At 35.9% G+C, this 25,916-nt stretch overlaps 1 protein-coding gene across 1 annotated transcript in view; it reads right to left on the reverse strand.

Moving 5' to 3' along the window:
* The window catches only part of TRDN (triadin), a 270,244-nt gene extending 245,255 nt beyond the window's left edge, over positions 1-24,989 (reverse strand). The window contains exons 1-2 of the mRNA XM_088521987.1: positions 24,934-24,989; positions 12,920-12,996 (exon numbers count right to left, since the gene is read on the reverse strand). The gene's annotated coding sequence lies outside the window, so the exon portion shown is untranslated. The remainder of the gene's footprint in view (positions 1-12,919; positions 12,997-24,933) is intronic.
* Between the last annotated feature and the right edge of the window lie 927 nt (positions 24,990-25,916).

Below are 25,916 nucleotides of genomic sequence, written 5' to 3' on the forward strand. Positions count from 1 at the left end.
GGAACCTCATGAACTCCAACAAAGGCAAGGGGAGAGTCATGCCCTTAGGGAGGAATCACCCCAGGCACCAGTAGAGATTAGGGGTTGATCTCCTGGAAAGCAGCATTGCAGAGAACAACCTGGGAATCTTGGAGGTCAGAAGTGTGCCGCTGAGGCCAAGAAGGCCAATGATATCCTGGGATGCATTAGGAAGAGTGTTACCAGCAGGCTCAGGGAGATGACTCTCCCTCCCTACTCAGCCCTGGTGAGGCTGGATCTGGAGTGCTGTGTCCTACTCTGGTAGGGGAGTTCATGGTAGTTTAGGTAGGGGTACAAAGATGATCAGAGGACGGGAGCATCTCTCTTATGAGAAAAGGGTAAGAGAGCTGGTCTGATTTAGCCTGGAGAGGGGATCGTAACGGTATGTACAAACATCTTAAGGGTGGGTGTCAAGGGGGTGAGGCTGGTCTGCTTTCATCAGCACCCAGCACCAGAACAAGAGGCAACAGGCACAAACTGACACACAAGTTCTGCCTAAACATGAGCAACAGGCTGCCCAGAGAGCTTGTGGAGTCTCCTTCTCTGGAGATCTTCCAAACCCACCTGGATGCAACCCTGTGCAACATACTCTCGGTAACCTTACTTCAGCAGAGGGGTTGGATTAGATGATTTCCAGAGGTCCACTCCAACCCTTATTATTCTGTGATTCTGTGATTTATGTGAGTTAGGAAACTCAAAGACAATCAAGAGAGTGGGGAAAATCATGAAAATAAAAGGGAAGTAGGTTTTTGGAAAACTGGGAACTTGGAGTTTAGTTGGCGCAATAATAGGGTCTTTCTAATTAGAATAGTAATAGAAGTAGTAATCAGTAATCAGTAGTAATAGCAACGCCTGATTTTGCAAGCACCAGATTATCCTATATGTAAATCAAGCTCTAGATTTACATAAAACTATTGATGCAGTAGAAATGATTACAGTCAAATAAAACCAGATAATAATTGTGTCTTCTTTGAAAATAAATATTTCAGCGTGACTTTACTATTTCTTATGCCTTAGCATTCATGTAGAAGCAAAAGACTATTATCCCATGACAATGTTCTGTTCAATTTGTATTATCTCTTAATTAAATTAATGCATGCTGTATTGCAGATACTTATTAAAGTAATTGTTTCCTTAAAGCAGGGATATCACACATAAACAGTCTAATCATTTTAAGATGATTCAGAGATCTTTTCTAATGACTTACTTGAGTAAAAATCTGGATTTGGCTTGACCTCTGTGATAATAATCTGTCATATTAGAAGCTGAACTAAATTATTACATAAATTTTGTACTAGGCTAACAAAAAAATTTTGAAAAGGAAGACTGCAAGAAATATTGCAAAGTGTGAGGTTTGGTGATCTTTTTTTCCAGAAAAAAAAAGTCTATACCATAATTTCCTTATATTCAAAGGAAATTAATGGAAGAGAGTAGAAACACTGCCTCTCTATCACAGATCACTTGCAATAGATGGCCAGTGATAGCTTCCTCTCTGAAGTTGTGAACCTAGGTCTTCACAGTGAGAATTTGACTCTCATTCATCAACAGCTTTGAGATTTTCGGTACCACTGTCTCTGAGATAAATTCACTGATTCAGACTGATAATGATGTTGTACATTTCTCTTTAAGAGCAGACTTGCCAAAATAATAACTTGGAGAGTCACCTCTTTTTGTATTTTCTTTTGTATTTCTCTGTCCCCAGGTACATTTGAACTGTCTGAGATTATTGAAAAAAACTGTTTAATTATACAACGAATCTAAAAGAAATCAAGCTTTTTTGCTCCACATGTAGAGATTTCCCCCAACAGTTGTTAAACTGATAAATTGATATTAAATGCAGAATGTCATGCCATGTTCTTTGAGTAGTATTATTTAACACAGCAATGATTTTGTTGTCTTGAACATCACTTCAGAAATCTACAATATTCAAGGCTTAGGAATCAAAATCAGCCTTTGATTGAACACTTTTCACTGAAGTGAGTGTCACTGAAGAGAATGTTAATTGCAAGGATTCATGAGCTGAACTTGTTATTTGTAATTTCACTGGTAATTATTCCAATAAATTTTGTTTTTTCCCGTAACACAGAAATAAGCTGAAACTTCAGCATTGTATCACAACATCCCCTAATTTGGTCAAACTGAGCTGTAGGTGAAGCTTTACAGATGTCTTCTATACTATCTTGATAATAATCATAACCAAATCCCATTTACAAACTTCTGCACAACTGGATCTAGAAACATAACACAAAACAAATGCATCTGAATTATACTGTAGCATGATATGTTTGCAATGAGAAAAAAAAATACAATTCCTTGATGCATTGGAATTGGAACTTTAGCAATGGTGAACATACAGAACTCTCTTCATATATGAACTGCCATAACATATCCAAATGTGCACATTCCTGAAGTTTAAGATTTTGCTGAATGTCACAACCAGCTTTATAATACAGGAAAAAAATGCACAGAATTACTTGTAAATTGTGGAATTGGCTCCCAACCCAGCAAGAGATTGGTTGCTATGGCTGCTGCTTGTGAAAGCAGCTGGCTTCCTCAACATCTGATTATTGTAATATATTAAGTGGCAATCTCCAAGCACCAGAAATTTTTTAAAAAATATTTTTAAAAGGCCTCCATAGACTGCACTAAGAAAAAAAAATCTATTTGCATATTCGATGTCTCTATATTCTTCTTGGTTTCAGCCAGAAACATTTTATGGAACCTGACGGACAAATTGTCTCTTTCAGTACTGTAAATTCTCTGCTCCTACATCTGATAAATTCAGGCCAACGCTGTGACATTTACTTTCACATATTAGGAGAGCTGGGATAATTCATTCATATCTATTTTTTTCCCAGATGCTACCTCCCTTTTTTTTTTTTTTTTTTTACAATGAAACTGGAAAGAATAAAGGAAATGGGGAACTATCTATATTCAGGTTTACTACAGTTAAAAATTTTGAAACAGATTATTAATTGCCAGCATCAAGCTGCCTTTTAAGTAACATTTATATACAATGCTATAACAGTGAAGTCATTTTTTCTTTTGGTAATTTTATGGTTCAATTAATTACTGGCGAGTAAAAATGAAATAAATAAAACAAATTTTAATTCATAATTTGCTTGGACAAAGCAGGGTTTTTTTTCCTTTGTGTTTGTTGTACAGCAAAAATACAGAAGGTGTTTTGTTTCTTTGGTGCACAAGTCATTACTGATGCTTGTGTGATGTCAATTCGCTATAGTATAACAAGAATTTTCGTGTTCAGCTACAATGACTTTCAGAGGGAATCAGTTGTTTTCAAGGCTTAAGCTGCAACTGGAGAAGTTCCAAGTCATTACCTAAATTTACATTATATTCTGTCTGGAAATTTATTTTTATAACTTACAGACCCTATCCTTCTCCTTTTAGATAGGAATTTTGCAACTGACTTCACTATGAAGTCAATTTTTTAAGAGATATCTAAAAAGATTCTGTTTTGCTGTTATTCTGCTTAAATATGACTCATTGTCTGTATTTTTGCATATGAAAGAAGAAAATGATGCAACATCTAAAAAACCTCTATATTTTTGCAGAAATGGTTATGGACATAACAGTAATGCTCCCTCTGAGAAATGTGTTTTATGCACCTGTACTGCTGAGACTTATTTCCTATACTTAAAGTGCAATGCAGCAGCCAGTAAATGTATGTAGGAGCTCTGGGAAGAATTCCTCTGTAAGAAAGGACGTGCAATCCTGTTTCCCCTAATCATCAGGTAATAACCTTGATCAGTAAAGGATTCCACTTTGAAATGGAAAACTTTGAGGGCAGATGATTTCAGCACTTACAAGAACAGGGTGTTCTGATATCTGTCATTCTGGAATTCACACAGTTCTCTTGTTGCAAAAGTTAGGCTAAGTATAGAAATGCTTCTGAGTTTGGGAAGAAAACCTACAAAAATACACACAAATCCCTGGTCTAGGAGAAGCTTATGCCCATGACACTATTCATATGCACAAAACTAAAACAAAAACCAGAAGTAAAACAAAATTCATCTTAGCTGGATGAAAATGATTTTGGAGAATAGCAGAATAATAGTTGCCATTTTGGCTGATTTGAACTGTGAGTCAGAATGAAGAAAAAAGGAACATTATTCCTTCCTTAAGGAGTTTTAGCCCAAGAAGCAGAGACAGAAAAGAAAATCATTCATTCCTCTCAAACAAATTTACTGCTTGTTTTGCCAAAAAGACAGGTTAATATTTTTTGGCAACTCACATTTTTTCCCTTCGAAGCAGGAATTCAGCAGCCTGGAACTCTCTGCCAAAGCAGATGCATAATCTAGGCCATTGACTCACAACTGCTTTTGAGAGTGTTGTTAAAGGAAACACTTGCTATTTAATACTTTGTGAATCTTAAAAGTAGAGCACATGAATGAAAATAATAGGATTCACTTGTTCAAGGTGGATTGGGAAGATCAGCTGGTTGCACAATTTAGGTATGTTACTACAAGTTTTCTCAGTTCTCTAAATAAATGTACAACATTATTTCCTTGGTGGCCATAAATGCAGTTCCAGCTGCTAGTGGTAACTGACTGAGGAACTAACTAACTGAGGTGTAACTCAAGTGTTGATGAAACCAAGCACTCCTCATGACACATGACTTTAATCATCTTTTTTTTTTTTTTTTTTTCCCTGAATAAAGGATGTACAAAATCACCAAAAGGTTTACTGGTCTTAGTCCCAAAGCCTTCCAGCTCATATCTTTCTCTTTTTTTTGCACACACAAATTCACAAACACATAATCATATGAATATGTGTATATATTCAAAAAGCTAGTTAGCAACCTTCTCCCATTTTTGATTCAGGGAGAAGTAGGTGTCTTCTGTTTGGGACTTAGCAACTGCTGTTAGTAATCTCAAATATCTTCTCTGAAAGTTCCCACTGCTTCTCCCAGTAAAACGAGGCCATAGGCCATTAAACACATCTTTCTTTACAATGTTCTGTTCAAACCAGTACTTCTATACTGAGAGAGACTTCCTTTAAAGCAGAGCAATTAGATAGAACTGCCATTTGCCTTATATATTAATAAAAGATTTCTGCATTTGGTTCTCTGCTGCTGGATCTTTGCTTAAAGGATAGCTGGCTTACAGCAGTTGCTCGGGGCGAGATTTCACAGTCGCTCTGGGAAACCTGTTACAGTGTTTGATTATTGTAACTAGGACTTGTTCTCTCTTGTCCTACCATTGCTGATCTCCAAAATGAGTCTAGCTCCCTTTTCCCTACACTCTCTCTTTAAGTAATTCAAGACAGAAATAAAATCTTCCTTAACCTCCCTTCTTAAGTCTAAACAAGCCATATTCTCTCAGCTTCAACTTGTACATCATGTACTCCAGCCCTCTAACCATCTTGGCTATCCTCAGCTGGATTCACTCCAGTGTGCCTGTGCCCTCTTTCGCAATAATGTCATCCTGGAATACCCAAGTAGTAGAAAGCCCCCAACAGTGCAAGTTGCATATTTACTGTGACTAGATCGCAGAATCACAGAATGGTTGAGGTTGGCAGGGACCTCTAGAGATCATCTAGCCCAACTCCCCTGCTCCAGCAGGAACACCTAGAGCACATGGCACAGGGTGGCATCCAGGTGGGTTTGGAAGATCCCCAGAGTAGGAGACTCCACAACCACTTTGGGCAGCCTGTTCTAGGGCTCTGTCACCCTCACTGTTAAAAAAATCTTCCTCATATGGAGATTAAACTTCCTGTGTTTTAATTTATATCCATTACTCCTTGTCTTGTCACTGGCCACCACTGAGAAGAGTTTGGCCCAGTCCTCTTTACATTCTCCCCTCAGATATTTGTACATAGATAGCTCTTCCACAAGCTCTGTGTCGTGTTCTAGTGTTCCTTTCTGCTCCAGCTTATGGAACAGCATTTTAACTTGGGAAATGGTAAATCCAGAAGCAGACGACACTTTGCATAGCACGTCTCCCAAGCTAATACTCCTTCTCGCCATCGGGAAAGCTAAGGATTGTGATACAGAGAAGTCAGCTGGCTTCATATTGGTCTGGAAAAATTTACACAGAACTGAAGTTGGTGGAGCTTCTTAGTAAGAGCTGATTTATTTATGCAATGGCTAAAATTTCTTCACAACAGTTCCCAATCTTCTTGGGAAATGGGTGCAGAAGTGTGCAGGCGAAGAATCATGTCAACTCCATCTAGTTTCCATGAAATCGGTTCAGGTGCAACTAATATCACAGATTGTGAAGGTGTGCACTTTCAATGGCTATGTGGCTTCAAAATCTACCCACTTTTCTATCCCATGACTTACAGGTATATATTTAATCTATAGGAATATATATATATATATATATATATATATATATATATATATATAAATATAAATTTTTAAAAATGATTACTTCTCTGTGGTCATTTTTAGTGGAATTAGCAGAACATTAGGTGGCAATCACCCATTGCCTCTGTATCTTCTGATGCAAGAAAGACCTTGGCAACCAGTTTGTTACACTTTTCACACTAAAATATTAATTGCTTGTAGATACAGTGTGTGGAATGACTCAAGCTTTTAAACGACTCGGTATTCTTTAAAAGCTTCCCTAACAACGGTTTCTGATGTCAACTGTGGAAAAGAGTCAATATGTTTTAATGGAATATCCTTGTGGTAATATTTCTAAATAGATTTTGAAAAAATGCACATATTCATATGTCAGGAATAATGATATTAAAGAAAGAAGGGGATAAATGTGGAAAAGGAAAAGAGAGGGGAGCCGAGCAGGGGAGATTTCATCAGCTTGTATACAGCGTTGCCTGAAGATAATTTTGATTAGTCAGAAAGAAGAAAATAAAATCATGGTATCAAGTAAAAACACTTTCTGGTCTTTACCTGATAATCACCCAGGTTATCAGGGCAGACGGTAGCAGGTAAAATTTAACTACATACAACAAAGCTTGTTGGTCAATTTCACTGCTGCATTTATCAAGCTACTTTCTCAACTAGTACTGTAGAGGACATATTGCCTTAAGAAAAGAAAGTTAATATTGCCTTAAGAAAAGAAAACTGTAATGAACTGAAATGGACATCACCTAACATTTTTATACTCATAACATGAAGACAAATACATTTCTTTTGTACTTCCTGATACATGTATCCCTGAAGCAATAGCCACTTGAGGTCACTGTTGTTCATACGTGAGTCATAAGTTTAAATCATGATATATTTAGTTGACTGAAGCCCAAAAAAAAGTGCTTTATACATTAATAAAATATGCAAAAAGAAATAATAATGGCAAGAAACCTTCCTTCTAAACACAAACTTTTACTGTATAAAATAAGTAATATAAATTAACAATTTCATTCTTTGAAAAAATATTACCTACTGTATATCCTGGCACATCCTCTCTAGTAGTTCCTCTCTTTCATATTTGGTTTTAGATTTTTTGATAGACTGTGCTGACAGAAGAACACCAGAGAAGTCTCAAAAAAGAATCAGAAGTTTGTAATTGATTCATTGCCCATTTTCATAAAAGAATGCTTAATTTTCTTTACATGTGAAGTTTATTGTGTTCAGAGGTATGAAACTGAGGCACTCTCCTTGAAATGGTACCTACTTGAATAGGGGCCCAACTCTTCTCGGAGGTAGTCAGTGACAGGACAAGGAGTAATGGGTACAAGCTGAAACACAGGAAGTTCCATCTCCATATGAGGAAGAACTTGACTGTGAGGATGACAGAGCCCTGGAACAGGCTGCCCAGAGAGGTTGTGGAGTCTCCTTCTCTGGAGATCTTCCAAACCTGCCTGGATGCCACCCTGTGCCACGTGCTGTAGGTGACCCTGCTTGAGCAGGGGAGTTGGACTAGATGATCTCTAGAGGTCCCTTCCAACTTCTTTAATCATTCTGTGATTCTGTGAAATCCTATGTGAGAGGCTCTGGCTTTAGAGAAACAACTAATTAGAGAGATATTGTTATAGCAAACATGTACAGAGCTGTGGTGTGAAACCATTAGGACTGTAAATTGATAACAAAAATATTTTCCTTAGACTCTTGTAAAATATTATACCTATATTGTGTTGATGCATTTTCTTTGACTCACTCATTCATGTGATTGTATAAAATAAAGTGTATCATTAAAAAAAATCTTTCCTTAAAAGGCTTGATAGCACATGTAGCAAATTCAGTGTGGTTAGATTCAGGGAAGTTTTCTTTTCCAATTTGCAAATTAAAAATGTGTCAGATTAGCCACTGCTGTATAACCAAGAAATCAAAGATCTTATAGTGATCAAAATAATCAAGAGAATAGTACTGAAATAGCAATTGAAAATGTCACCTGAATTTATAGAATTTCATGTGATTAAAATCCTACTCCCTGCTTTGAATCAAATTCACATTCATATGCTTAGATTCCATCAAGAAAACATATTTTTATGCAGGTGTATTCATCAGAATGCATTTAGATGCAAAAACATTACTTTTTCTACTGATAAAATAGAAGCTAATTTTAAAAGTTAGTTAATTTTTGCAACATTTTTATGGATAAGCCAAATATTAATTTGTATATGTGAGCATTAAAAGTGTATATAATGTACAAAAAGCCACTTTAGCTGAGCATTAACAGAGCAAAAAAATCCTGACCTGCTCTGATAGACCAAACCAAATGCTGTATGTGTATCAATATTCTGTTTCTTAGACATATTTTTCCATTCTTAAGTAGATGAGTAAATAAAATTTATCAATTAACCATTTCATAATATTTAGATGCCTATATATGATTTAAGGGACCATGGGGAAGAAAAGCAGAACATATTAATCTCAGGTGAACATAATAACAAATCTTAAAAGAAAGAGGTTGCATTGTAAAATGGGTAAAAAAGTAGGCCAATCACCACCGAATTCTATTGACAGTATATTGGCTTAAAATTACAAAAATAAATTAGCTGCATAATTAAATAACCATTAGTTTAAATTGTACAGTAGATCTGACTGCCATTATTGTGACCTCTGTGTTTATAGAAACAAAACATGGTATAATTACAAAATATAATTAACCATACTAATTAAGCTGTAAAATAGCAATAACTCTCAGTAAGTATCTCACTACAGTTTTCTGCTTAGCTGAATTTATGACTGTCTAAAAGGACTAGATAGGGGAATGAGTGCAACAGTTCATCCTGCCCCAAAAGTCATCTAGATTTTGAAAATCTGTTGGAATAGCTGGTGAAAACTCAGTAATAACAGCATGTGTAGCAGATGGTTGTCCAACAAAAGAAACAAGTCTCTGTGTGAAAGGCTGCAACAGCTCTTCTGGTAGACAGTAAATTTACTGCAATCTGAGAGGACTACAGAAGATTTTACCTCAAGGTTTGTTAGCCAAGTCCCCAAACAGCAGCTCTAGCTACAGTGGCAATAGCACTGCTCTAAAGACAAGCCAGGCTATTACCCACATAAATGTTTTGAACGAACAAGTAGTATAACATAATGTTCTTACTTTGGCAAAGAAAAGGGATAGATGGGTCAGGTTGCCACAGCAGGAAGACTTGATTTGAGCTATGTTTGAATTGCAGATGTATCTTTGTCAACCTCAGAGCAGGGAAATGAGATTTCTCCATATCGTGTCAAAAAGCAGCAATGAGAGGGCGTGTACTGTCCTTCCTGGGAGGCATGAGGGGCTCCTGCTAGGCTCCATATGAGAGATGCACTTGGAAGAAAGAGAGGCTAGTACCTTATGTTAAAAGCCAAGATTTATCTCCTTCATTGGCATGAGTTTTCAAATTACAGAGTTATGTTTAATCAATTCCTTGAAAAAGTGGAGCACTGTGTATACTTGTATATACTTGTATATACTTGACTGAGCCATGAAGCAACGAGAAGCCTGTTGCACCCCCAAACTCAGTTTGCTGCCATGGAACAGCTGAATATTTTTGCTATAGCTCTTATGCTCAAATAGCTTCTGATTTATTGTGCTCACAATTGTCCTAACATCTCTGACCTTTTAAACCATATCAGGTGACAGTTGTACGAGATCAATATATGAGAGGTATTTTCAGGAACAAGCCATATGACAAGCAATTTCAACTTAGTGTTGCTTAGGTGTTTATCAAATACTGAATTGCTTCTTTCTTTTGCTATTTTTCCAATAATGTATTTCTGTCTAGGAAAGCAAATAAGCCAACATACCTCCCACTACCTTGCCTTTACTCTCTGTAATAAAAGTCCTCGCTAAAAAAAGAATTTATCACAAAATAAGGAATATATATTTTGAGTGGAAACCCCTCAAGATATTGGCAACACATCACTGCACCTCCTGGAAAAGAATATCATCTTCTTTATTAGAAAATAGGTGTTTTGATCCCAGCCCCTATTCCACTGAAGACTTGACAATAGACTAGTTTTAATCATAGAGTGCTGCTGCCCTACTTAGTCAACAGATGTTGATGGGGTAGGTGGAGGGCAGTTCATTTCATTCAACTGACTTTTAATTTTAATCTTTAATCTTTTTAATCTTTTTAATCTTTATCTTTTTTTCTTTTTTTTCTTCACTAGGAACTTCGTTGCCTTGCCTTGATAACCTAGTTTATTCACTGTATATGACAAAACTAAAGAGGAGTTGGAGTAATATGGTTTTTGTGAATCATATATTGGTAATCGCCTGAGCTACTTTACTGTTTGAAATAACATAGCTCTTTCACCTCCTAGGTAATTTTAACACGAGTGACGAAAAGGGTCAAAGAATGTATGATCAGTCTGTGTAAGGGACAGCTGATTCACAGTCAAAGAAATTTATTGGGGAAATTTTAAATCAGTAGGGTTCAAATTTGGCTCAGAAAAAAAGCAACCAAACAAGCCTTTCATCACAGACCTGTGATATTGAATGTAGCTTTTGTATTGTATCTCCACAGTCTGCAACTTATGTCAATCTCATTTATAACATCTTTGGAGAAATTTTTGAGATTTCATAGCTTTTATTTTAGTTGTTCTACATTATATTTACTGGAGAAAAAAAATAGCATAGGACTCAAATTATAAATTCCACATTTCTTTTCAGATAGATAAAACATGCATTTAGTTGCAAAGATTCCTACCGATCCATGCACTGAATCAGGGTTTGAAGTAATTCAGAAGACTTTTCATATGAATGCCTTCTAACAGGATATCATAATAATGTTTATCTTTTTAACATTGTATATAGCAATAACATAAAGCAGTCTGTTTCAACTATTGTCCAGATTTTTGGACTTCTCTCTCTGTAGAAAAGTTTATTCTGCCAAGCCATATTGAGACAATCATCTGCTCATCATGTGAGCGTTCAGAGTAAAGCATCTTCTCTCTGCTTAACAGAAAGCTTGATGATAGTTCTGTTGTACATATTCCTCCTGTATATACTTTTCCTTTATGTGAGTGTGAATTTTTACCTCCATTTTATCAAGCCACCAGGAACATGTAAACTCCTTGTTATCAAGGATTTTCTATAATTGTTTTTTTCTTACGAAATGTGTATGTGTGCACATGTGTGTACATGCTTGTGTTGCATGCTTGTGTGTGCTATCAGACTTGTAGAATAATTTAGCCTGAATGAGACCTCTGTAGGTCCTCATCTTGTCCAACTTCCTACTCAAGACAGACAAATTTTCACTAAGTAGACTAGAAACAGCAAATTATTTATTTCTGCTAAGATCATGACTGCTACAAAGCAGACACACATTCTTAATAATCTAGGAGCTTCCGATTCTATAAATTCAGCAAGGCAATCTTCAGTGCTTTTTCAAACACATACAAGTATATTGCTCTTTACATAGAGATTTGTAAATATATAATCACATATAAAGATACAAATACATACATCTGAAAAAGAAATGAAAGGATATATAAATATATGTATGTAGAAATACTGTTTACAGAAGTGCAATTTCAATTGCATTTCTAAAGAGGAGTATTCTTATGTTAAATGTTCAAAAATGACATTCATTTCCCCTAGAAATAAAGGGAAAACCACAGAGCTCACCAGGAGAGCTAAAGGAGGGCAGAAGGTAAGTCCACTTTCTTTAATTTGGACTAGCCTTTTCTAGCAAAAGAATCATAAATTATGGAAGCCGGATATATTATTTGACATTTTGAGAGCACATCAGTTGCCCTTCAGTGCATTCCACATAAGCTTAACAAGTCAATGCCAACCTGGGTGACATCTAATTAAGACACTACTAATGAGGCTGTAAAAATTGGGGTCCTCAGAGATTCCTGATTACTGACATCTATCGCTCTTTGGTCATTATTCAGGGAGAAATGCCCCTGAATGAAAGTTGGAAGGTTTCAGATAAGGTTTGAAGAGCACAGTTTTCAGTGGTAAATAGAAAACAAAAGTAGTTAATCATGCAGATATCAGCAAAATATGGAGCATTACACCTTGTGTTCATGCAGAAGGAAAATGTGCCTGCTGTAGATGTTTAGCTTTGCAATAACTTAATAGAACCAGTATTTGCCATATTCAAATATTGGACTACAAATAAATGTGCTGTCTCTCTGAAAGCTTTCATATGGTTGCAATTTTCAAATTAGCAAACTGAAAGTTATCTAAAAGGCAACATATTGTTATACTCTAATGGGCCATTATGGCATAACTTATTTACTTACATAGTTATCTGTTCCAGCTTAAATTCAATTTCTGCAGATTTTGAACTCAGAAGCCCCACAGGGCCTTTACAATTTGGCTGCTGTAAAGCCATCTCAAGAAGCAGACATTTTCTTCTGTATTGTTACAGGAGCATGAACACTGCTCTACTTGGCAATACATCTGTCTGAGTAAATATGACCTGTATAGGCATTTTTACTGTACTTATCACCCCTTTTACAAGAACAGTGTAATGGAAAGTCTCCCTTGTCATAATATACCCTTGCATACAGTAATACAACATGACTGACCTGAGCCTATTCAGAGAGAATATCTGATCTCAACACGTAGGGAGTAGTTGAGTGAAGCCAGATTGCAGCCAATTGACCTGAAAGGAAAACATCCAAGCTTCTATATTAGTTCCATTGATGCTCTACTGACTGAAAGGCATTTATATTCATGATAATTTTCCTGTGATTTCTCCCCTGACATTTTCTTTTCTAGTTTTAAGCAGACAACATGAAAAAAAGTTTGCCTTCTTTAACCCATAAACACAACTTTAATACACAATAATGCTATTCACTCAGGTTCAGCTGCTTTCTCAGGTTCAGCACTTTGACCTTAACCGTCCAGAGCATAAAGTCTGTATAAAAAGTACTCATCCTAAACTGCCTTTATAGTAAATTGAAACCTAGTTTCTATAGACAACACAGAGTCTACTGGGGATGAAGTGGATCTATACCCTCTTTTCATTGCAATGATTGGTCTCTATTGACTAAGGAGGTGCTCTGTGACAATCTGACAGAGGTAGATGCTGACGCTACAGATATCCTCCTTTCATTAGACGAGGCCAGGCACTATCTTCATTTGTCGAACGTTAACTCATTTCTCATTAAGTTTGGCCTTAGTGTAATTACATCTGTAAAAAACTTTGAAAAGCTTATTATCTAGTTCTTCCCACTTTCCTTTGAAGGACTGTTTCTTCAAAACATCAGCTCTTTCACTCTTACAGGCAAAGTGACTCTCCTAATTCATTTTTGATCTTCATATAGAAAATCAGAGCATACATAATTGAGGAGGTAAAAGTTCTCATCCATGAAGCTTTGCGATAACTATAATTGGAATGTTCGGATCATTTTTAATTTAACATTTTTCCTTTCTCTACAAGCATCTAAAACATTCAATTCCTTTTGTAGTCTGTTGAAAAATCTACAACAATGTTCATGCTTATTGGTCTAGACTGGAGATATTTGATTGTTTAACTATCTTCAGAAAAAGCCTGAGTGCTGAGTTAACTATGGTATTTATGCTGGTCAGGTTTTCAATGTTGCTGAGTGATCTGGATGTTCCATTCCATAATATGTACTATATAGGATCTTTGATCTTCTCTGATCATCTTCTTTGATCTTTGATCTTCACTTTTCTTTCGAAGTCCCTAAATACAGTTTAGGATACTTCTCAGACCTGCCTTCAATTTTTCAGTATATTCCTATCATAGAAATGCCCAGAACTGGTCACAGTATTTCAAGTGTAGCCAGCCCTAAACTCTATAGACAGAAGAAATTATCTCCATGTTAATATATGTGCATTGCATATGCCAAGCAAAAATGTGTGTTTTTTGGTAGATGCAAATCACACTGCATATCTGCTTTGCCATCTACTGACAACCTTCATCGTAATGAAACTCAGAATACTAATTCTATGGAATAACTTTGTGTTATAATATTCCCTATGTGTCCTCAATCGTATTTGCAAAAATCAAAATATTATCTCCTATTTGATTAATATGTCATTTATTGCCACTTCTGCTGGGCTTTTACTGAAGAAGTAAAATAGACTGACTTACCAATGACTCAGCAATAGCCATCTTATGTAACAGTTATTGACAATGTAAGTAAGCTTTTCAATTCAGTCTTATGACTTTTCTCTTACAAATCATTATGTGATTTTATTTATCTGTTTTTGAAATAATTATATGCATTAAAAAAACCTGTGATGATATTCAAACTATTTTCAAATTATTTATGTAAGGTTATGTAGCTAGCTTTTAGCCCTTCTGGTATCTCTTTGCAGAGTGGCACATTTTCACCAGGGACATGAGAAACATTCTGTAACTACAGCATAACCTGAGTTTAGGACAGTTTCTGTGAGGATGGAGTAGTAGGTAGCTGGACCTTGTCGAGAGGAGATGAAGAAACGTAATTTACTTTTGTGCTTAGGGGCTCCCCAAAACCATTTTACACATAAAAATTTCTAAACTCTGAATCTTTGGCACTTTGCATACTCATTGCTATGACTCAGTACCATGTAACCTGATATATGTAATGTGAGAGTCCTTTAAGCTGTCCTGCTGTTCCAGGTTACACTGTCCAGTAGATCCTGTAGCTACAAGCTGCAGAATAAACTATGTGATTGTGGAGAATAAAAAGAAAAAGGAAAAAAAAAAGAAAAAATACATATATCCATATTACAGACAACAGAAGTTCAGCCACATCTTCATCATCTGCTCACACTTTATGAATGAACTATGACCTGTCATGCATTTCTAAGGGAATTCCCTGTTTCGTCTTCACAGAGATGCCTAACTTAAAATTGAAAAGGAGGAGCTACCTGAAAGATTTCAGATATTCTACTTTCTGTAGTATTTCCTGTTGATTCCTTGAACATCCCCTCCCTTTGCATGATAGTGATATTTAATCTTGGAATGCTGCTAATGTTCCTTATAGCCAGAATCCTTCACAAAAAGAAACGGATGATCTCAGTTACTTCATGGCTTATCTCCTCTGTTGACTTTTTCCAATTTTTTCAAAAACACACAGGTAAATCATGTTATAAAAACATTCTGAGAATATTACTGTCAGCATTAATATGTGAATCTAGTATTTTTAATAATTCATGATATATACTCATGACTGAAACTATAGATCACTCAAAATTTTAAGCTGTATTTCCTGCTTAATAGTTGATTAATGAAAAATTTGGTATTCGCATTCAAAATCTAAAAACCAACTGGTCATAACATGATCTGTAGACAGACTGACCCTTTCTGAACTGTTATGTTCTCTCATTATTCCTGAGGTAGGACACTGAAATTCAGATATTCTCTGATTAGCACTCTAAGTTGTTACCCCTGGTTACCAACCTTAACACAAAACAGACTTTATCTTTAAGCAATACCTTTAGGCAGTAACAGAAAAACATGAGTTTTCAGTAAGCAGTCTCACTTATACTTCTACCTCCCTAAAAAAACAAAACAAAATAAAACAAAACAAACACAAGCATAACATAATGACTTCTCTGGATGCATTTAAGGTACCTGCTACTGCACAGCATGCTGAGCCCTGAGGCCTGCACCATTTTAGCTGATACTTGTTTGGAGTGCCTTTCAGTTCCCATCTGGAAAGTGCACTCAAATTTCCTTTACATGGAAACTGGGGCATATGTGGAAGAGGATGCAGGAGAATAGTTTTGGGAGGATCTGCTGCATGTGCCTGTCTTGACCCCCAAGGATAACACAATGCATCTGCATCTGGACCTTGCTTTCCATAAATAAGGGCTCCCAATATAAGTTACAGTGCAGCACTGACCTCTTCCACCTCATCATGCATTGCTGTCTGCAAATGAAAACCTATAGCCTTTTAAATATATGTTTCATTTTAAATGGGCTGAAAATTAAAATTTGCCAGCCTGGAGGAGGTCCCAGAGGCAACCTTTATTATAGTGGTGTTCTGTACTGTATAATCCTCAGCTTGCTGTTGCTTTCCTTTTCCTACATTCTTCCTTTAAAAATATTTTGATCTCACCCAACTGTAAGTAATTCATCAACAAAGCACAGTTATTCACAAGGTCAATAAAAAGGAATAAAAATATTATCCAATTTGGCACAAGGAGCATCTCTCACATCTTGTGGCCAAATAGTGGCTGCATACTATACACAAACAAGAACATAGTCCCTTGACAGTATAGCAGTCATCAGTCATAGGCTCTCTCTCAAGGTAGTGTAATAAAAAACTGCTTTATAATCACCTATCCCTTTATTTAGAAAGTGTAAGTCACACTTAAAATTTGAAATGCTCTTCCACCAAATGCTCACCATGCCTTTCCTCCAAGAAAACAACTGAGAAGCTCATGAAAGAGTTCTTCGCCTTTTTTGAAGAGTATCTTTCACTGATGTATCTTTCAGAATCCCACTGATGATGGATATTTACAAAAACAACCAAAAAAAAAAAGTCTTGATTGCCTGTTTGTGTTGTGATCTTGACCCAATCTGCTGAAACATTAAAAATCCCTTTGCAGTAGTGCAACTTTTGATGGAACCAGAGAAGCAAGTATACTAAAGGATAATTCTCTGAGATGTTATAAATCTTCACACTGCTTGTATTAGCACATGAATAGAAGAAAGACTTTAAAAAATAAATATAATGTTTATAGACATTTATATGGCAGGTGAAACGGAAAAATTATTCTGTTTTATTGAGAAATAATGATTACTTCTTACGACTAAATTTTATAGTGCTGCATTATTTACAAAGCTTTGGGCAGACATATTAAAATAGTCATTACCAAGGGGAGGATTCTCCTTTCATTCTGTCTCTGTTCTTTCACATAAAAGAACATATTGCAAATGTAAACATACTTTGAGCTGAATATATACAGTATTTTTAACACTGTTTCTGGCATCTTGCTGGCAGATGACTAGCTGTGATATAAAAATGTTTTTGTGACAATTGTTTTATGTTCTTTTTACCAAAACCTTTTTTTTTTTTTCTGATATATGTGCTGTCAGAATGCACATGGACAACATATTTATGCTCTGTTGACCATCTATATTTAAAATATGCCAGCTGGATATAGAACAATGAATGTAGTCAATCTCAAATGTCTATGAATCTAAATTCTGTGAGCTGAAAAAGTCCAGGTAGCTTTTAAAAATGTACGCACCTCTACTCCTTTCTATTTCTGTTTTCTAGCCTGCATGTACATCCATTTGTAGTAACAAAAAGAGGAATAAAACAACACACATAGAGATGATATTAGGCTTTTCAACATAGGCACAACGGAGGTATTTCTATTTGGCCCAGTAGTCCCAGGAGACAGTGTGCTTTTCTAGGACACAGACTGTACCTTCATTTCTCTTTACAGCATTAGGGTCAGTGCCAAAATTTGCTGTTAGCCTATGCCATGAAAAGTCTCTTTACCCTTTTGCTAGTGCTTCAGCTGAGCTAATCCAAAAGCTGAGCTAAGGTGACCCAAGGAAGATGGTGCTAACTTCTATGCCTGTGAAACTCTGGAGAGTTTGCCTCAAAAAGTCACACCCACAACACAGGGAGAACTGATCTGTGCTTCCAAGTACATGAAGGTTTTAATCATTTTGCTGCAAAATTGTTAAAAAAAAAATGGGTGGGAATGCTTCAAAAGGAATAAATAGGGTAGAGAAGGAGCTGCACACCATTTACATCTGTGAAGTACAAAAGAGTGTTCACTGCCTGTGTTTGGGCTGCAACACGCAGAGGACAATTGCTGCTCACTTCGGGTACCCATAAATTTGTTGCATGCAGTGTGGCATCTGGGGTAGATTCGAACTGGATGCTAGGGACTGAGGGGAAGTCTACAGACTTATGAATTGTATTTGCTTCTGCTTAAGTTTTAAGTCTTAAAAGACCCCGTGTGATGATCAAGATGGTGGCTGCCATATGTATGCTGTAAAGAGATCACCTTGAGCGAATCACCCTAACTAACTGCGTTGGGGAGAGATAAACCAGACAAATTCAGAAAGAAATAAATTCACCTGACACAAGCTGGTGTTAAAAAATAATGTAACACTGATCATATTCCTTTATTCGGTATGATTTGCATTATCTCAGTCAGCTCTATCCATGCCTAGAATCTTGTTTGATGAAATGAAAGTCGCTTTAGTAATATAGTTTGCAGAGGGCATGGAGAACAAGATTGTTTATTCTTATGATATAACATTATTACTTTGCATATTTGCTGGAGCAGTTCCTTACTATAAGGAGAAAAATGAAGTTTTGCAGCTTGTGTTTTCACTTCTGATTTTTTTTTTCATTTCCCATCTCATTTTTAGATAATTAAAAAGAAATCTACAAACAGAATCAGGTAACATACAGTCTCAGAACCTTATAATAGGAAACTCTGGCAATGCCAAAACCACATGGATAAAATATCTTCATGTCTTGATTGCATTCCCCTCTAACACACTTTTTCATTAGATAATTAGAGGAATAATAACCAAATGTTTAAATTCAAAAGAGAGACTATAATATATTCACTGGCATCTTAAAACATCTGGTTTCCTTTTAAGGGTCAAGACAGATTACCAAAATTTGGAATCCATGGAATGATTAAGGGTTTTCTCTGTAACATACTTAGATTAGGGAAACTGAGCAACTTATAGTCTGAAAGTCTAAAAGGAAAACAACAAATTATTTCTCGCTGGTCACAGGAATGGCAAAGCTGTAAAGATATTGTAACTGAGTATGTTCATAATAGTTCATGTTTAAAGTGACACCTCTACATGTCAGGCTAATAGGTTTCAAAACCAATGTGTGTTTGTTTTTGAAACAAAATAGTACAGTAGTAAAATAGCGTAAGCGAAAAGAATTTCCAGTTTTAGTCTGTAGCCACTGTAGGCTAAAATGTTGAATATACAGCTGCAGTATTTTTTCCACAGTTCTGTTAGGTGATCAGAGTACTCTAACCATGTTTTATGTGCCAAGAAAAAAAGCACAAATTAATGGGAAGAAAGCCCTTAACGTAACAAAAAGTCAACCCTGAGAGTTTTTTGCAGGAATTATCTGTAAATGAACCACAGGCTTTGTGAGGAAGAAACCTCAGTGAAGTGAGGAAAGCTCAGTGACAGAAGCAACACCTACAGGCAGTGAGAGCAGAAAGAAAGTGAGTCAATATGTGTGAAAAGAACTGTGTCAGCGAGTAAAACAGCTGAAGAAAAAGTGATAAAGAAAAGGAATGAAACAACAGGAACCAGAATAAAATGTGATTGGAAAATATAGTCTTACTCTGGATTACTTATTTATGTGGAATCTTCCTAATGAGTAATGAAAGATCATGCCACAATGGCTAAACCTTAGGAAAAAAAAATGCTAAGGAAAAGACAGTTCTTTTACAGAATTTAACACTCTCAGAAATAAATGATCTTTCTAGAAAATATTATTTACCATCTTATCACCATCACCTGCCACACTTTCTTGAGTCAGGCAAAAGTAAAAAGTTCTTAACCATCTCACGAGAATTATGGGAAAACTCTAGACAAACTTAATGTTTGCTGACATATTTTTAAGGCAAAGTTAGCCTCCTGTGGTGTGTGGTACTACTTGCACGGGTGCATGCGATTGTAACACTCACTAGCTGACTGGAGGGATGGATGGAAAATATGTGGGAGATACATATGTATTACTAGGTGTAAGTATAAGGAGTTAAAACATACCTCAGTAACTTATATACTGAATAAGATACAACATGTCATTTTCCAGGTGATTTGTATCCACAATGAGAATGAAACAGCTCTTTTTAGAAGGACAGCCCTCTCCAGAGAAGACAGCAGATTCTGGAACATCAGAAAGGGGCATATGGAGAAGAGAGAAGCAACAAATCTGAAAGAAAAATGACAAAATGTAGGAACTACTACACTAAAGCCTCAGCTCCTGTGGTTGCAGGAATTGACAAACCTTTCTAGTTCAAATCTAACCTCAAGGCAGAACATGAAAAATTGGAAAGCACATTAATTGCAAAAAAACTGAGAGAGCTGACATCTGCCACAGCTAAAGAAAAAAAATGAAATTAAATCGCTTTGAAATCCTCAGTGAATTTAAGAGCAACTGAAAAAGTATGTAATAAATCTTAACAGGATACACAAAATATAAGTTTAAAGAATACAATTATTTAATGTTTTAGCCATTTTAATATTTAATTTTAAATGCCAAAACATATCAAACATTTCACAGTACAGTTATAAAGCAAAATCCTTGTCCTGAAGAATTCACTTTAGATTTTAAAGCACGTCTTAGAAGATGATATCCAAAAAAGAACTGGAAATGCCGAAGTAAGACAAGAGGTGCTAAAAGGTGATTGCTCGTTTATAAGTTTACGTGCATCTCAATGGTTTGTGAAATGTATGTTACATGTTAGAAACAACATGATTAATCTTCAAGGAGAGTCTAAAGAAGAAAAATGTGATTGAATGGATGAGAGAGAACAAGATAGACCCTAAGATTCTAAAGATAATTAGAGATGGTTGCTTCAAAATAATCAGCTTGGCAAAAATGTCAGGAGTCCATTGCTCTAAAGAAAAAAGAGTCGTAAGTAAAGATCAAAGCTTACTCCAACCTCATGTCTCTCTGGTAAGTTAGCGAGAGCAGGAAAGAGATTTACTTCATAGTTTTTATGATGAGATGCTTTTTTTTTTGTACAGCTTTGTTTTAGCTAGCTTCCATTAAAAGAACTAATTCATCTCTTGAAATATTTATTAACCTAAATATTCCATATTTTATTCTGATGGAAAAAGAAAGTATATTCGAAAACAATAGACTGTTCTGACTTTGCTAACTAAACTAATTACACTTAGTGGTCTGAAAAGTTAGTATTTTTTCCGACATGCATCTCCTTTTAGCAGAATGGCTTGCTACTATCATCTCCATATATTAAATCCCCTATGTCAGCTGTATATTTGACGATATCATCACTCAGAAAAGATGAATGGAAAAGATGTTCTTCAAGAAGTACATAGACCATAACATAGTTTGCTCTTCTCCTGATGACTAGGCAAACTTAGTATTAACCATTTCATAAACTTTTTAAGCTGGTGAGTAAAAATTGGTCTGTCGAATCCCTTCCTTTGGCATCAAATCTCCCACTGCAAGATGGCACAAGGGCTTCCAGGACTCCTGACTGTGCAGGACTAGCACTTAACAACTCACACCCAAGCTCACAACTTTTGGAAACAGTAGAAGCTTAATTTAAAATCTTTACAGTTTTGATTTACAGCTCAATTCCACAAGGTGTTGCATAGAATTGCTGAAGAGGTGGTAAATTGTGGGCAAAGGCCTTGATGAGAGAGGAAAGTAGGAACTTCTTCAACAGGCTGAAGACATAGTGGGAAATTATATCCAAAGACATAGTGGGAAATTAAACCCAGAGAGATGATTAAGAGTTGGATGTGAGAAGAGTTCTGATTCTGAAAAAAAAAAAAAAAATCTTATTTTGGCAGAACTCTGCTCTTGTATTTGTGAACATGCCTGTAGTCTCTTGACAAGCATTGGGTAGAGAACACCTAGCTTCCAATGCACATTTTACAGGCAATGAGGCACAAGGGTCTGTTTGTGAACATAGCCTGAAGGTGACAAACTAATAACAAAAGGGGAGGGGAACAGAGCAATCATTTAGCACAAAATGGAGACTCTCAGAACAAAATTAATCAAGACTTCAAGGTATGTGAAGAAGAAAAAAATCTTTAATTGCCTATAATCTAAGGCTAGGGACCTGACTGGTAAACAAGAATTGCTCTTTTATGTGCATTAATTTCTCTCACTGGTATTACTGGGACCTGACTGGATGATTTGCATGTAGCATGTTGAATGTTGCAATCTCCAGTTGTGATCTAGTTAGGAAAAAACAAACAGGGAGGAAAAGTGAAAAATGGTACTTCATGTCAAAAATGGCACTACCTCTTTCCAAGTGCTGGTAATATAGAGGCAATCAATACTGAAGGCTTATGGGTGAATATTATTTAACTTGCGGAGAATGAAGTATGATGAAGTGGAATTTGCCATAAGCTAGCACACCACAGAGGCAAAGCAAACGCTGAGCTGACTACCTGTGTATAATGTTGGAGGAATAAGAAATTCTGGTATCAGAGGGACTCTGGTCTAAGTGATATATGCTGAAGAATTTCTGAAATTTACTTTGAATTTTAAAAAGTGAAAGCAGGGCATTTCTAATTCAAGAAATGTTGTATCTAACATAGGGTTACTTTATACCAGACTTCATTTTACCAGTTGAAAACTACTGGTAACGTAAATTAATATTCCTATATTTGTTACTTGCAGAGAGAACAAAGACCAATCATAACTGTGTATATATTCCTTTAAATGGGTTGATCTCAGAGAACTGACAGAAACTAGGGACCATGTCAACAAAAAAAAAAAAAAAAAAGCAGTATACAAATATACATTCAACATACATTGAAGAAGGAACTGCAGAAAGTAGATAAAGGAAACAAAGTAAAAGAGTACACAGTCATTTTATAATGGACCTCAACAGATCCAGGTAAATCAAGATGAATCAATGATGAAACTGAAAAGGCGATAAGAGCTGCAAAGGCTGTTCAGGTCATTAGGAGGAGAGATTGTTTGGGTTTTTAAAAGTATATTAAAAACAAATAAAATGAGGAAAGCAGTATTGGTTTTGTATTAGCAGGTGGGAATCATAGAATAAAGAGTAATAATGAAGTAAGCCACAGATATTCAGTGCATAGCTCTGATGTGTGTTTAGCAGGGGAAAAAGCAGTAATTTTATCATAAGGTAATGTTGAAGCACTTTCCATTCCAGTAGTTGCTCCAGAGAATTAAAGGCACACATTTCCAAATAAAAAGGTCCAGATAATTTCTATTGAGGAATTTCAGAAAAAAAAAAAAAAAAGGCAAAGAAATTCTCTGGACCATTAATGTTGATTTTCAATAAGAGATGGAGCACAAAGAAAGCCCCAGAGGAAAAGAGCAAAGCTAATGTTTTGCCAATATTTTAGAGGAGTAAATGAGATGACCTGGACAATTATATACCTGTCAGTCTAACATTGATCCCAAGCAGAATGATGAAACAGCTGATATAAGACTCAATTAATAAAGAATTAAAGGAGGATAATATAATTAATGCTGATCAACATGAGTTTATGGAAAGCAGATCTTGTCAAGCTAACTTGATGGCTTTTATTGATGAGATTACAACTTTGGATGATGAAGGTAATTGTGCTGGTTCAAAATGTTTATACTTTTGTGAGCTCACTTTGACAACCATTTGATTAAGAAACCAGAATGATGAAAAATCAACATGGAGCATAATAAAGGAGTTTAAAAGCAGCTAGCTAATATGTCCCAACCTGCAATTTGAGATTTAAAACAACCACTGAATGTGCCAAAAGCCCCTTGTAATATTTACCATTTAAATTATTTTTGCATGGAAGGAAAAATGAAATTGCTTTGAGTAAGCTCTGAAGTTGAAGAAAAAAAAAAGATAAAATATCTCATAGTAAATAGGACTGGCTACTTCTCTTTGCAGTTTAAGTTGCTTGGTAACCTGAGCTCGGAGTAACATATCTGTCCAAGTATGGCAGAATGCAAAGTCACATAGCCAAGAACAAGGAACGTAATTCATGGCTAACAGATGGAGGAATCTATCCTGGGAAACAGACCCAGAAAAAGAAAGCCCTTAGGGATCATGAAAGATGCACAGTTGGACAGGACCTCTCCTCATGGTGATGTAAGCAAAAAGGCTACTAGGGTTTTTGCATTTGATAGTGGCACAGACACTACTAATATATTGTATTCAGTTCACTTTTCTGGAATACGTTGAATTGACAGGAGGTTTCAAGAAATGCTGTGAGGATGATTAGAGGATTGGAGAAGATGCCTTGCAATATAGCCTTGGGAGACCAAACTCCTTGGTTTGAAATAGTACTACTTAGTAGTAGAAATACAATAGATTGGCATAGGAACGGTCCAGACAAGTTTATAAACAGAAAAAAACTTTTTTCAAATATTAAAAACAACTCTTCAGCCTAGCAGACAGAGACCCAGCAAAAAACAGCCATCGAAAAGTGAACCTGCACAGTTTTAGACTAGAATTAAAATGCTCATTTTTAATATTATATCTTGCAGTGAATCTTTGGAACAGATTACAAAATGTTTTGTTTATTCTTCATTTTTGGAAAATTTTAATCAAGTCTGGATCTGTGTTTCCCCCCAGTTTTAGTTCAACCAGAAATCAGCCCAGGGAGCACCTGCAACCTCTGGTAAGAGGTCAAGCTGGGTTAAAAAAGCTGTTTTTGCCAAAAAGCTACCTAAAAAGCTATCAAAAAGTTATAAACAGACAAATTAAGTTTTTTGATTTTTTTTTCTGATCAGGAGTCTGATCTCAAGTTTACTCCTGCTACCAGGAGGAAAACAAACAAACAAACAAAAGAACTAATAAAAAAAAAAGTATTTTACTCTTTATGGAAAATCTTTACAAAGGTCAGAGTAAAGGAGGCTTGCTCCAGTAGGTCTCTTGCATTTCTTTTCTATTTCCCTCTTACATTTCACTCTTTGTGGAATCCATTAGTTTTTATGTGTGACAAAGTGACACTACACTAGGTATGAACAACCTTCAGTTTGATTTTTTTGGACCAATGCACCAGTTCTCTGGACTCCAGGAGAAGAAGCCGGCTGGAGTGCATCCACACCAGGACCCAGGCACCGGGGAGAGGAGACAAATACGCTTTACTGGCTTTAAATCCGTGCATCCACAGACATCAATAAGAACTGCTGCCACTGATTTCAGGTGTTCTGTGTATATATGAACACAGTGCCCTCTTTTGACGGGTTGCAGTCTATAAAGAATATAAATGTTTAGCTATTGCTGATACCTACTAAGACTCTTCCATCAGCTCAGATGGTAGCAAGTTCTCTCCACAGGTGCAATATGAAGGTTCTTTTTTAACTTTTTCACACTTTTTTTTTATCTTTTTGAGGACAAATCTTCATTCTCTTTTCCTGTGGGACATTTTTTTCTCCATTTCTAAGACTGTAATCATATTTGTGCCATCATGAAAGAAAATAACTTGGTATTTTTCAAATGCCACAATTTTAGGTTGAAGGATAATCAAGAAGTTTTCATAAAGCACAGGCCTTCTTTTTCAAAAGTCAAATAATTTTAAATGACTTCTTTTAAAAAACGAGCTTCTAAAATTTTTGTTCTCCAGTGCAATCAAAAAAAAAAATCAAAACTTAAGGAATGGAAATAAGTTTTTGACACTGGCTTGTGCAAAAGACAACTTTCAAGGATATTAATGCTAGAACACTAAGAAAGTGCTGCTAATGGGAAAATATATTTGATTCTATTGAAATGAAGAAATAGAAAGTAAAAGGTAAAAAAAAAAAAAAAAAAAAAAAAAAAAAAAAAAAAAACCTCCACCTTGGCCAATTTTAAAAGCAAAGGGAAATTCCAGCTCTAGGAAGATGATTCCTCCTGTGCGTTTCTTTGCCCTAGGCGATATGAGCCGAGAAGCAGAATGTTTAA

Source organism: Tinamus guttatus, unplaced genomic scaffold (genome assembly GCF_059628265.1).
Source record: "Tinamus guttatus ecotype Peru unplaced genomic scaffold, ASM5962826v1 Tinamus_guttatus_pri_ptg000141l, whole genome shotgun sequence".
Classification (NCBI taxonomy): domain Eukaryota; kingdom Metazoa; phylum Chordata; class Aves; order Tinamiformes; family Tinamidae; genus Tinamus; species Tinamus guttatus.